Here is a 14,994-nt window from a genome sequence, read left to right as displayed (position 1 = left end):
CACACAAGACATCCTGGCACCCAGGATTTGTATTGGATCTAGACTATCCAGCCCATATCCAGGAGGCACACACACAAGGCATGCAGAAGCCTGCAAAAGCTTCGGTTTGCGTGGGAGTCTTCATGACCAAATAAGGAATTTTCTGAGTCTGCCCAACCTGGGGAAGGCAAAGGGACAAGATGGCCTAAGGACAGAACAAAGGACCTCGTGGCATGGCCATTTTAGGCACTGGCCACTGTCCTGGGCAAAACGTGCTGAACTCAGTATGGACCATAGAAAAGGTTAAAAATATATGAAAAGTAACAGCTGCCACCAGCTCTGTCCAAGGCACATTTGTACATCTACTGAAAATTCCTTTGAGGGTGTCTAGGGCCTCATAAAATTAAAAGAAGACCCCAGTGCACTGTACTGTAAGGTGCTTTGTGCACTGATAAAATGTTGGAAAAGGATTGCTAAAAAGCGCAAGACTAAGGGAAACAAAGTCTCCAAGTACTGACTGTCTTAAGGGCATGTCCGTTTCCCCATAACAAAATGAGCAAAAGCCCAGCGGAGTACAGAATAAGGCCGGGCTCCACTGGCAAAAGTCAGGCTAGGATGGTCAGACGACAGGAAAAGGTTGGGGGGTTCACAACTGGAGGGAAAATTACACATAAATGGAAATCTTTCCTAACAGCAAGACAGCAAAAGGTGTAAGGCTGAGGTCAAGAGGCGTGGAGGTAGACCAAGTGACCAGCGGAAGGACACAAGGAGGAGTGGAGTACTGACGAGCCTATGGAGGAGCTGGATAGGCATGCAGATGAGGTATTTTGTGTGAAAGTGGTACCAAGTGGAGAAAGTGTAGCTGTGATTGTGGGAGTGAGTGGTTGTGAAGAAGGGTACAGAAGATAGTATAGTAGCAGGGAGAGCTAGAGAGGGAGGGGTAGAGAGTGAGAGAGAGAGAGACAAAGAAGAGAGAAATAGGGAGTTGTAGAGGGGAAGGTTGGAGGTCAGAGTGAGAGAGGAGAGATAGGAAGCCGGGGAGAGGGAGAGCTAAAAGGGAGTAGGAAGTGAGAAGAGACAGTGTGAGAGAAGAAAGGGAGACGAGTGAGGGAGTAGGAGGAGAAAGGGGAGTGGAGGGTAAGGAGGAGGAAGACCAGAGAAAAGGGTGAAAGGGTGAGATAATGGGAGAGTGTTTGAGAAATGACTGGTACTAGTTTGAACTTCAATGATATGATCATATTGGGAGTTCTCGAGTAAGGCACCCTTAGGAAGCTCCAGAGGGAGGCAGTTAGATAAGGCTTTGCCTGTAAGCCCTGATGTGGTAGCTAGGCTAGATTAGACAGTAGGGGATACCGGTCTTTAGAATTCCTTGGGTGCTGGGGAAGCCTGGGTTAGGATGGAGCGAGCCCAAGAGTGGGTTGAGTAACCTGGTAGAAGAACCCATTAGTTGAACTGATCTACTGTCAAAGAAATCCCCACAAGGTCCATTCTAAAGAATTATCAAAATAAAAGCTCTTGGGCCATCGATTGAACACTTGAGCTACTTAAGGCCATGTGTAACAAGTGGCCATGCAGTCCATAGGCTTAATACATTCAGACACCAAAGCCTGCAGTGTGGAGTTCAGTGCAAAGAGTGGAGGTCATGCAAGAAAGCACAGTAATGATTGCCTATCACTCTCCTACTTGCATTTCCTCCCACAATTCCATAGAACCTCCAAACCTCACTTCATGCAGCCCAAACTCACCCAAACATCTCACCCACCCAACTGCACTCCATAACCCCACCTACCCATCCAATGCCACCTTATCCCATACACCCACTCAACATCACATCCTAACTCACCCCAACCACCGCACCTGCCCACCCAACCTCTTCCCATCTCACCACACTAGCACCACCCTTGCACCTAACCTCACTCCACCACCTCACTTCACACTTCACACCTCCCACCCTTACCACACCAACCAACCTTACTGCACAACTACATCCCAGATCCTCACCCATCACCTCACCATCCATCTAATTTCACCCACCCAACCAACCTCATCTCAAGCACCCAAAACAACACCACCCACTGAACCCTCTCGAAACCTCACCCACATCCACCAATGACCCAATTTAGCTTCACCCCACCACTGAACCTCACTCATACTTATCCCACAACCTTACCCGCCCTTACCACACAACCTCACCCAACAACAATAATCCACCTAATTTTGTGCACTCTGCCACCTCAACTCACTCCATCCACAACACACACTTTGACAAAGGCACTTTAGTTAATCCTCCTTTGGGGCTCTGGAGGTAAGGGATGCCAACTCACCTTGTGAAGAGCTACCTGGTAGTGATATATGGGTTTACCCAGTGTCTCGCCTGAGCATCCCACCTATCATCCTGCATTGTGACTTCTGCGATACGTACTTAGCCATTCTCCCAAGTCCCACCACCCTGCAGTAGGGAGTGCACTTTCTAAAGTGGATTTCACAGGGATATCATTCCCACCATGGTTGCGAAGAGATTGTCTTTCAAAGGAAACCCCTTCTGGGGCACACAACAGCTCATGCAACATTCTTCCCTCCGGTCTGTAAGCTAAGCCTTTCTCCTTTGGTTGGCCCACAGAAGACTGATGATTGTGCTCACATTCCCCGACGTGCTTGTAGGCAGTCCGGCTGTCAGCAGAAAGACAGCATGCTGTCCCGTGGAGACAGGCTGTTTAAGCCATTTGCAGCTGTAGACTTCGGGTGATTAGAACTTAATTACCAGCCAGGGTCTAAGGATCAGCAACATTTGGGGATTGTTAGGCGATGCCAAAAAACACCTGGGAAAAAAAGAAGGCAACAGGGAGATAACTGCACACAATCCATCAGGCAATGGACTAACCAATTGTGACAGTTAGTTAATGAATGGGGCAATCAAGAGCAATATAAAAACATGCAGGTCCCCGCAGGGAGTGTCACTGATCAGTCGTCTGACCAGGAAGTTGAGAGTTTAAAGTAGACACAGATGAGGAGCCTGCTGACAGCTATATCTCAGACACTGGTAGAGACCAATGTGTCAGGTCTGTTAAATGGAGAAAATATGAAAATTGAGGAGTGAAACAGGATTATGTAAACATTGCAAGAAAGGTCTGGAGCCAAACATCATTCCAAGATGGTGGCTTGGATGGTATAACAGACATAGCAAGTGCTAGGGACTACATCTGGGTCCTGGGGGCAGTGTTAACAAAAATGGTGCAACCTTGATTAACTTTGCATAGCACTGTCATTTTGGTTTCCAGTGGACTCTCTAACCTTGTATGCAAGATTGGTTCCTGAAATATCACTTCTGGGTTACTTTCCCATTTTCTTACAGTCCTGCCTGCCCATATCCCTCTGGCACTCACACCTCATCTGTGCTCCTCGTCAGTGGTGGAGCCAGGGTGGGGGAAAAGGGGGTTGGCCGCCCCCACCCTTGTTTCCCCCTGGTGTCCAGTGAATGCCCAGTGCACCCCCAGCCTCTCGCTGGTGCCCTAATATGCCAACAAGACCGAGAGCATTCCCACTGAGACCCTGGCTCCCTCTTTTTAACCTTCACTCTGGCTATCCCCTATTGGCTCTCCCCCTTCTCGGTCTTCTGAAGCCAGAATCCTTGGAGTCATCTTCGACTCATCTCTCTCCTTCCTCCCTCACACTCAGGACATTGCCAAGAAATCCAACTTTCAACACTTCTCCCTTTTCTCACTTTCCCCCAGAAGCTCAATGTTACAAAATCCCTGGTTCTCTCTAGGATTGACTACTGCAATAGCCTTACCTGAATCTCCCTTGTTTCACTTTACGACCCCTCCAGCGAATCCATGATAGGTCAGCAAGACTTATCCTTGGCCTTAAACCCAGGCACCGCATCTCTCATGCTCTAAAAACTCTTCACTGGCTCCCAGTTGCAGCACAGATTAAATTGAAATCCCTCTGCATCATCCACAAGGCTGTCTGGGGCCTGGGCCACGCTATCTGCAACTTTATCTAACTAAATACTCTCCTGCTAGACCTCTGATATCCTCTGGCACCAACTCTCTGTGTGTAAAGCGTTTTGTTAACAGAGGGCCGGAGGCCGATCACTTTCTTCAGCTGGCTCCCCTTTATGGAACTGCCTCCCCCTTCCTCCTCGTCTTGAGCAGGACTTCCAAAAATTCCGGAAGCTCCTCAAGACTTTCCTCTTCACCTCCTTCTTCCCTCCTTCCGTCCTCTGTTAATCTCACAGTCACTGTGATTGGTGGCCTGGGTCCTCATGTATCCATCAGGGACCTGGCCTGCCATAGCCAATCGGCCCAGCCTCTACCTACCTCACAGCACTTGCCTCGGCACCCACCGGCCTCAATCCTGTAGGCTTGCACTTTCTACCCAATGCGACTCCAGACCGCATAACACTTACCATATTATGCGCCTCATCTGCTGCTCACCCACGAACACAGACATTCCAGCACTTCCCCCATCCCTACTTGCCCTCTTCTCACTGCACTTGCACGTTCTGAATACTCACAAGGCATAGTAGGTTCGTCTTTATCTTCCACTTAATCAATGTTTGCAATCCCATGTTCCCTCCCTGTTGCCCTGTGGGCGCTTTGAAACAGAATTGACCTACTGTATAAGCGCCTAACAAATGCACAATAAATAAATGAATGAATAAATATCCACCCGCCCCGGCACCAAAAGCTGCCTCCCCTACTGCTCCTCTCTGTACCCTGCAGTCTTGTGATCACACTTTTTCCAGGATTCTGTTTTGAGCATGATTACCCCTTGCCTCTCCCTCGCTTCCTCTGTGCCTCGGCTTAGGGTCTTTTTCTCTCTAGATAATAGTATGGTTCTCAAGTTCCTGCTGTGGCATGCCTCTTCCTCCCCACGCACCGCTCAGCTCCCAGCCTACTAGCCCTTTATCTTCCACCCCAGCCTCCGATGCAATAACAGGTTGCTGTAACAATTCACCAATCTCTTGCTGCCTTTCCATCTCCAGCTGGAATATATTTTGGCAGGAAGCCCTCATGCAGGGTCTTCCAGGATACAGTGACATGCAACGCTGTGGCACTAGAAGGGGCTTGGAGGAGTAGGGTCTAACACTAGATAAGGCTAGATCTCTGCGCTCTTCGAGACAGAGCATATACTGAATGTGTGCTGGTAGTGATCCTATTTTAATTAACCAACAACATTGTTTTCTGAGGGCTTTAAAGGCCGGTAACGTCCCAGTGCTGATGTTATAGGCCTGAGCAAAGCCATTACCAGGCCGGTGAAGCCCTCAGAACACAATGTTATTGCTATTAGCACCCCAAGGCAAACCCTCAAGGTGCTAATAGCAATTGGAAAAAAAACATTTGCGGCAGTGGCCGAGGAGAGTCAGAATTGCCATAGAAATGTAAGCGGGGGCTCCGCTCAGAGCCCCTATTCCAATTCCATGGCAATGACCAGGAAGCCAAGCGGATGGTGCGGCCCAGGTGGAGGAGCCCTTTTCCAGTAAGATGCTGGGGGTGGGGGGCAGGGATGTTTATGGGCTGGATTTGGGGATGGGAGGCAGGGCAGGAGGGAAAAAGCAGCGCCATGTGGAGGGTGGATCCGCAGACCACTCTGGATCCTCCAAACCCGGGGTTGAAGCGGTAGATTCAGCCAGGGTGCTAATATGTATTCCAGGAGTTCCTGCAATCAATAGTGATGTGGCTCTTCAGTATCCCTTTCTCCCTTATCCCTGTGGACCCCAGGCAGTTCAAGCATTTGCTGTTTCTTAAAGGCAGCATAAAGGGGAAAGGTGGATTTTCATCTGATGAGCTTACTCACTTCTATTAAGCCTGACATGACCAGAAGGATAATAAGAGCCCAGGGGGGGCTATATCCCAGACTGAGAGCTACATCTCAGACCCGGGTAGTGACCAGACCGGAAGGAAAATGTAAGAGCCAGGGGAGAGCCATATCTCAGACCCTGTGGAAGACCAGACTGGGGAAGAAATCTAATGGTTTGCAGGGAACAATATTCCAGACCCTATGAAGAATGAAGCCCAGAGTGAGACATGGCAAGCAGGGTGAGAACTAGAACCTAAACTTAGAGACCAATGACAGTGACCCATGGCTGTTGGATAACAATAACACATCACAATTAAAACCCCAATCAAAGGAGAAGAAATGCTTGCTGGTAGGCAAATGTTACAAGGTTTTGCGACTGGTCCAGGTAGGAAATATCAATGGCATACCATTATCTTGAGTAAGATGGGAGAAATACTTCCTGGGGGCTTTGTTTTTGTAATCGATGGGGCAATCAGTATTCCCATAGTCTGGCCCTTGTAGCACATTTTGCTACCCCTCCTGACAGTATGTGCTGTATGGTTTTTCATGTGATTCCCTGCAAAGATATCAGCAATTATCTCAACCCCTTGCTCCAATGCTCCAACCCGAAAGACTGTGCAAAAGACTAGAGGATCAGGGGAAGTAGTTCCTGTTAGAATAGAGATCCTGAAATGTTACAATTCACCTTATCCTGATGCCATTTCATGGTAGCTTATTCTCAGAGGGGAACATTCTGATGGTGGAGACCCTTTTACAGTTGCTTTTTAACATTGAACTTGCTCCGCTCGCCCACCTGGTCGCCTTCTCTCCTCAATTCCAGTGTTATGCGGATAACACTCAGCTCTCCTTTAAGCTGTCCTCTTCTACCTGCTCTCCTTCCTCTCTTATTCTCGATTGTCTGACTGCTATTCAGGCATGGTGTGCTGTTAATGATCTCTGACTTAATGCCGGTAAGATTGAGATCGTTCTCATTGGTACGCCCCTCTGTTCTTCCTTCCCCCCTACACACTGCTCCCCCCTCTTGGGACAAAAAAACCTGGGGTTCATCTTCCACTCCTCTCTCTCCTTGTCTCCTTGTCACCTCATATTGCTGACTTGCCAAGAAGATTCACTTTCAGCTTCACCTCCTCAGAGGCATTCTCCCTTTCTTCACCTTCCCCCAGAAACTCAATGGGGGTCATTACGAGTTGGGCGGTAAGGGTGAACGGTCACCGGTAATGATGCCAGTAAACCCTTACCGCCTTATTCCGAGGTCCCTTAGCGGGTCCCAGCAGGAACGGCTGGTCTGACCATCCGTTCTCTGCGGGTCCCGTTAAGGGACCTTCGAGCTAATAACGGGCCCGCAGTTTGCGGGCCCATTATTAGCACCTTCCCCATTCCCATTGAGCCCTATTGGGGCTCAAATGGGAATTGGGAATGGTTAACTGAATGGGGATTTACCGGGTCCGCATAGGTCGGAATGTCCTGGTAAGTCCCCATTCAGTCAGACCGGACCTAGACCCGGGTTTGGAGGCAGCCATGGCGCTAATAGCGCCATGGCTACCTCCAAGCTCGTAATGCCTCCCAATGTCTCTAGCTCCTTTCTTCCCCCCTACACTCTGCCCACCCTCCTCTTGTTTGGCAAGAAACCTGGTGTTCATCTTCGACTCCCCTCTCTCCTTGTCACCTCATATTGCTGACCTTGCCAAAAAGATTCACTTTCAGCTTCACCTCCTCAGAGGCATTCTCCCTTTCCTCACCTTCCCCCAGAAACTCAATGGGGGTCATTACGAGGTTGGAGGTAAGGGAAAAACGGTGCCGGTAAAGGAATACTGGCATCGCTTCCCGCTCCGGTCCATTATGACCCGCCAACCCGCTAGCAGCGGTACCGTTATTTACGGTGCCTCTAATTGCGGCATTGGTGCAGGCACGCGACCCTACATGCCGGCAATAGCGGCATGGCGTAAAGAGGAGCTGAACACAAGTCAGGCGGACATGCAAATAACGGCCTACTGAAGGCCGAAAAGTACCTTACCGGCATGGAGGAAATACCAGCATCGCAAACCACCCGTAAACGGCCATGTGCAGTGTTCCCAACTGCCACAGGTGCACACAATCATCACAGGTGGAGGCAATGTAGACTGGGCCAGCACAAAAAGAGCACACCCCACCTCTACCCACACCCAGTCACACACCAAAATGATTCCAATACTAGTAGCAATACTGGGGCTGGAGGACATGATTGCAGTGGAACTCCAGCAACAACAACAAAAGGCAGCACAGAGGAGACGTAGGAGGAGAAGGAGGGCGAGGAAGGCCCAGCATGCACCACCAGTGCAGGCAGTTGTACCACACAGACAGCCCCCAATCGCTCGAATCAGAGCCAGTCCATTCAGCCTAACCCCTGAGCAGATCCACACCCTGTACCGTCTGGACCGGGACACCATCACCACCATTGTGGACATGATACATAACGACATTGTCAGCCTCATAGACATCCGTACCGCCATCCCCCCTCTACTGAAGGTGGTGCCTGTGCTCCACTTCCTGGCCACAGGCACCTACCAGCGCACAGTTGGGCATATGCATGGCATATCACAACCATTATTCTCACGGACGCTGAACCAAGTGCTCGATGCACTCCTGAAGCACACAAGCAACCACATATTCCTACCACGGACTGCCCAGGAGATCTCCAAAACCAAAGTTGGCTTTCATTCACTGGCAGGCTTCCCAGGTTGCATCGGTGCCATCGACTGCACCAATGTTGAATTGGTGGTCCCACATGCCATGGAGATAGTGTACCGCAACCGTAAGTTATACCACTCCATCAACATGCAAATGGTATGTGACTCAAACAAGATCATCACACATTGTTGTGCCTGATTTCCTGGATCAACCCATGATTCAATGGTCATGCGGAACTCCACGATACAACGCTACATGGAGCGACACGCAGGGCAACGATCCTGGCTACCCGGTGAGTTGCATGTCAAGCTGATGGCAGTGTGATGTAGGGAGATGATTGGGGGAGAGATGCATACTTCACCTGGCTGAGATGGGGGGGGGAGAGATGCATACTTCACCTGGCTGAGATGGGGGGGAGAGATGCATACTTCACCTGGCTGAGATGGGGGGAGAGATGCATACTTCACCTGGCTGAGATGGAGGGGGGGAGATGCATACTTCACCTGGCTGAGATGGGGGGGGAGAGATGCATACTTCACCTGGCTGAGATGGGGGGGAGAGATGCATACTTCACCTGACTGAGATGGCGGGGAGATGCATACTTCACCTGGCTGAGATGGGGGGGAGATACGCATACTTCACCTGGCTGAGATGGGGGGGGGAGAGATGCATACTTCACCTGGCTGAGATGGGGGAGAGATGCATACTTCACCTGGCTGAGATGGGGGGGGGTTGCATACTTCACCTGGATGAGATGGGGGGGAGATGCATACTTCACCTGGCTGAGATGGGGGGGAGAGATGCATACTTCACCTGGCTGAGAAGGGGGGGGGATTCATACTTCACCTGGATGAGATTGGGGGGAAGATGCATACTTCACCTGGCTGAGATGGGGGGGAGAGATGCATACTTCACCTGGCTGAGATGGGGGGAGAGATGCATACTTCACCTGGCTGAGATGCAGGAGGGGGAGAGATGCATACTTCACCTGGCTGAGATTAGCTGAGAGGATGGACCATGCTCATACCCCAAAGCAGGCCAGAATGGCCCTGACACCTGACACTGACACCTACATGCAAGACATAAGCTGCACTACTATGAAAATGAGGCAGTGCTGCAACCATTCCATAGCCATCAACATGTACACTGCACATAATCAGACCATAGCCCCTGCAACACAATGCAGCGACATGCAGTTAGTATGGCCAATGAAAATGACCGAATAACATCACCAGAATGGACATGTGTCCATTAGTGCGTACAAAGGAGTCACATGAGGCTAAAATACAGAATCTCACTCCTACACCACCACAGAGGTCCAGCATACCAGCATGGCTACATCAGGCATGGAAAGTCAGATCATGAAGAGTCTGGCTTTAATGGTGACAGGATAAAAGCATACAATCAACTACACATCACCTAGATCATGGAAACAACCGGCGTGGGCAACCACAGTGCATGAGCACTCATAAGGAATAGGACACCCCTGCGCCCACTAGACGATGCCACGCACACCTATCGATCATATGAATTCACACATTGCACTTACTTTGAGTAGCTCTATTCGTGAATGGATATGTGGATGCAAACAGGAAATGAATGCATGCTATTGTGTCATTGATATAGGTCACATTTGGTGTAATCACTTACACATACCCATTGTTGCACACATGCAGGTGATGCTGGCTATCCCTTGAAGAGGTGGCTCCTTACCGCTGTCCGGAACCCGCAGAACAGGCACGAAGAGGACTGCAATCGTGCACATACACGTACCCGTGTGGTGATCGAGCAGACATTTGGGATTTTGAAGGCACGGTTTCGCTGCCTCAGCAGGTCTGGTGGGGCACTCCTGTACGGGCATGAGAAGGTTGGCAAGATCATCATGGCATGTGTCATGCTACACAATATGTGCATCAGACGGAATGTGCCTCTGCCCCCTGACGTTGAACTGCAACCACCTGATGAGGGGGGTGAGGATGGAGGAGACGGGGCTGCACATCAGGGAGGTAGCGATGCACAGGAGGGACGTGCCGTGCGCCAGACTTTGATTAACCAATGTTTCTAACACACATGGATGCGGAATGTGCCATGGAGGTGGGACTCAGAGCACTGGTAGTGTCGAGGACATGGACACTTTATTTATTTATTTATATTTATATAGCGTGCAGACAGCCCAGGGGCATTGTGGCACTGTTACTTGCAGGAACATAGTTACAGGGGGTACAGGATTGGTAGCAGTAGTTGGCACATTATGATTGCTACAAACATATTAGTCATTACAGCTCATGCATCTTTGGTTATTACATTACAGACAGTTGATTGGCACACATGCTGCTGCAAAGACCTTATGTGAAGAGGGTGGTTTTCATAGCTTTCCGAAAGGCAGTGAGGGAGGGCTCACCTCGGATTGTGGGAGGTAAGGCATTCTGTACACGGTTCACCAATAAAGCACATGTATACAATAAGCAATGTCCGGTCATGTGAATTCTCAGATCACAACAGGTGTATTGAACAAATAGAACATTGATTATGCACAAGCCCTCCACCCCACACACCCTCTCCCCCTCAACTTCCCCACACACCCTCTCGGCCCTCCCCATCCCCCCTCAACTTCCCCACACACCCTCTCCCCCCTCCCACTCCCCCTCAACTTCCCCACACATGGTGTGCACTTGCATGCACCATTAGTCTGCAATAGTTCAGAATGGCAGGCTGCACCTACAACCCTTGTCCACTGCCAGCATCGGGTGGACCCCTGTCCGACCTGCGTAAGTTCCGCACAGACCTAAGCAGGGGACTGGTCTGTGTGGAGCTGGCATTCGAGGAGGTGCCTGGTTGTTCGATCACCTGTGCGGGACGCAGGGCCTCCAAGGCTTCCACCATGCAGGTGAGGACCTGCCTCACAGCCGCCAATTTGTTGCATATGTTTGTGGAAGTTGACTCAATGGCAGCTTTGAGGGACACTGCACATTCCCTCAATTCCTCCCTTGCCTAGCCACATTCAATGATGTGCTGGGTCACCAGCCCTGTCAGGTCCTCCTGGCGCTGTTGGATTACCGTGGTTCCCTCTTGCCTGTCCCGGACACCAGTGGATGTCGAAGCTGCATGCGACATGGTTGCTGCATCCTGGATGCTCCCCGTGGGGCTGAAGCTCCCTGGTCATGACTCCACAGCAGACAGCTCATGGCTGCTGGCATTGTGTATGCTGGGTGGGGAGAGGTGGGGTGACTGCAGGGGGCCTGTTGCGGTAGGTGTTCCGGGTGTCGGACTATGTACATCAGCATCCGACATGGCTGCCTTGGCAGCGGCCTCTCCGATAGTGCTGATGGCAGTGGAAACAGAGCCTTCAGCCACTGGCTTCTGTGTGGTGGTGGCTGATGTGTGTGCTGTGGTGGTGGCCCTTTTGCACATTGGTGCTGTAGCTTCGTGGCTTGTGTTGGACTTGTGAGGTAGTCCTGGTTTGACTCTTCCCCTTGATGTTGAGGACCTGTTTGCTCCCTCCGTGCCCCTGGACTTCTTCGCTGGTATGGCGGGATGCTCCGTGGGATCGTGATCATCACTGTCAGATTGTGTGCCTGTGGGGGACCAAGAGAGGGACAGCATCAGTGATGGATCTATGTGCATCAGGCATGCATTGGGGTAGCTGCAGTTCTATGGAATGGCAGGTATTTGCCGTTGGAGTAGTGACATATGGGTTGCTTGCCTTATGGGTGGGTCATGCAGGGATGCGTCTGGGCTGACACATGTATGGGGTGCATCATGCATGTGGACGAGATGGTGCTGTGCACTGCCTGTAGGCAGGGTTGCGTACATGTGGCTAGTGGCCCCTGCATTGCATCATTTCAGTGTCAGTTCGGAGGGACATCTTCATGGTTTGCATTACAGTGGTTTATTTGGAACACTTACCTGCAGCCGATGACGGGGCTCCACGCTCCATATCCCCCACTCCCTCGATTGCCTCCATTCCAATGGTGCTCGCACAAGTCGCCTCCCAGCGAGTCATCTTAATGGGTGAGGCACCTCCGCCACCTGTTGCCATTCCCTGGCTACGGTTTGCTGAGATGATGTTCCGGACGTGTAGACACAGGCCATCCCAGCGCTTCCGGACATCTTTTACCGTGCGTGGGGTGGTGCCAACCACACTCAATTTACGTGCCACCTCCACCCAGATCTCTTTCTTGCGCAACAGTGCAGGTCGATGCATATCATTGCCAAAAACAACCTCGCCATTTTCGGCCAAGGTGTCTGCAAGCATGTTGAGCTCTTCTTTGGAGAAGCGCTCCTTGCGCAAGCGCACAGCTCCTTTTTTCAGTGCCTTGGGCATTCTAATATGCTGTTGGTTGATTTTGGGACAGGTGTGGTGATGATGTGGTTCCTGGGTGCAGAGGATAGCAATGGATTGTGTTTTTAAAGATGGCCGCCGTACTCTTTCCCGTTCCTGTGCGATGACGCTATTTCCGGTTCTGCCTATTTACGGTCACCGCTATTAGCGGTCACCGCTAATGCCGGATCCATGGATGGCGGTGGTGCTATCTGCGCATCCCTCGATGCCGCTAAGGGCGATTTTTGGGTCTTTAGCGGCATGGCAGTAAGGTCGTTACCGCCATGGCGCAAAGCTCGTGCCCGCAAACTCATAATAGCCCTCTAATAGAGGGCTCTTTGCTACACGGACACGGTATTTGTTCCATGCTGGTAAGGCCAGTTACTTACCTCCAAACTCGTAATGACCCCCAATGTCTCTAGAGCTCTGCTTCTCTCCAGGCTGGTCTACTGTAGCAGCCTCTTCCTTAATCTACCTCTTTCCTCCCTTCGCCCTCTTCAAATAATCCAGAATAGAAGTGCAAGACTTATCCTTGGCCTCAAGCCCAGGGACCATATCTCTCGAGCCCTAAAATCTCTCCATTGGCTTCCGTTGAATGCAAGAATCAAATTCAAGAACCTCTGCATCACCCACAAGGCTTTCCGTGGCCCGGGAACATGTTACATTCAACTTTCTATCACTAAATACGGCCCAGCTAGAGTTGTTCGGTCCTCCAACTCTAACTCTCTGCGGGTCTGAGACGTTTCTCCAAGCAGAGAGTGGGGGGAGATCTCTTAAGGAGTGCTTAAGGAGCACCTTAAGGAGATCCGGCTCAAGTCTGAGAGGGGTAGGGAGGCCGTTCCAAAGGGAGGCTCCTGCCGAGGAGAAAGATCTACCTCCACTCACTGCCTGGATAAGCAGCTAACCGTTGGAGAGTTGGTGGTAGCTGAGCGAAGGCCTCTAGAAGGAAGGTATTTTGGAAGGGAGCGTTGGATGTAGTGCAGGCCCCGGCCCCAGAAAGCCTTGTGGACAATGCAAAGGGTCTTGAACTTGATCCTTGCAGCCACTGGGAGCCAGTGGAGAGAATTCAGGGCTCGAGAGATACGGATGATATTTCAGCCTCTCTGTCTAATCCTGTTTCTTTCTCCCTTGACCTTCCTGGAGTTTGCTGTTCTACCATGTACAACGGTCCTGCTTCTGCTGCTTCTGCGGTCACAGCTCTCTCACTTCTACTGCTACGTTTCTTACCTTGCTGGATTCCTGCTGTTCTCATTCCTGCTTCTACTTCTTTGCTGGACCTCTGTGGCACAAATTCTGCTTCTGCTGCTACTTTTGTTTCCCTTCTTAGACTCCAGCTGACTTCATCCTGTTTCCGATCTTTCTCGGATGCTGCTGCATTTCATCCAACCTCAACAGCTACGTTTTCATTTTCATCTGGGACTCCTACTACCTACCATCATACAACGGTTTTTTCAGGCACTTGCCTTTTCCCCTCCTGGGCTTAGCACCTGAATCTCTCTCCTGTTAACCATTTTTCCACTTTAGCATCAGTTGAGTGGAACATAATTCTTTGTAGCATATTATGTCTCTGTGCTATCTCCACCTTGGTGAGTTGGACATTGGCCCTCATTACGACCCTGGCGGAGGACCATGGTGCAATTTGCACCATGGTCCATGGCGCAGAGCTGCCAACTCCGCCATGGGGGTTGGCGGACTTACCGCCCCATTCCGACCTTGGCGGGGCGGTAAGTCCCCAATCCCCATTTACCCTTCCCCATTCCCATTTTTGCCCCATAGGGTATAATGGGAGTGGGGAAGGCGTTAGGTCCCGTAGCGCCATGGATTTTTCCGCCCGGAAAAACCAGGCGAAAAAACCACCATGGCGCTACGGGAACTCGTAGTAAGGCGGAAAGGTACGCCATGCATTACGCTGGCGTAAAACCCTTTCCGCCAGGGTCGTAATGAGGGCCATTGTCTTAATTCTGACACCACCACCTTACCCCACCTACCTACAAGATCAAACCACCCAACCTCACCCCACCCCACGCACAACACCCTACCATATCATCTCACACCAACCATTCTCACCTTCCACAACATCACTCCGTCACCTCATCCACTAAACCCCACCCCTCCACCTTACCCCTTCCCTCACACCAGTGACCCAACATCATCATCCAACACTCTATTTCACCCAACCTCACCCCTCCACCTAACCTTGCACAGGACCTCATCTAATGGTGCCA

The sequence above is a fragment of the Ambystoma mexicanum genome, chromosome 11, assembly GCF_040938575.1.
Source record: "Ambystoma mexicanum isolate Mex_15411 chromosome 11, UKY_AmexF1_1, whole genome shotgun sequence".
Lineage (NCBI taxonomy): Eukaryota > Metazoa > Chordata > Amphibia > Caudata > Ambystomatidae > Ambystoma > Ambystoma mexicanum.
Note: the sequence above shows the minus strand (reverse complement) of the source record.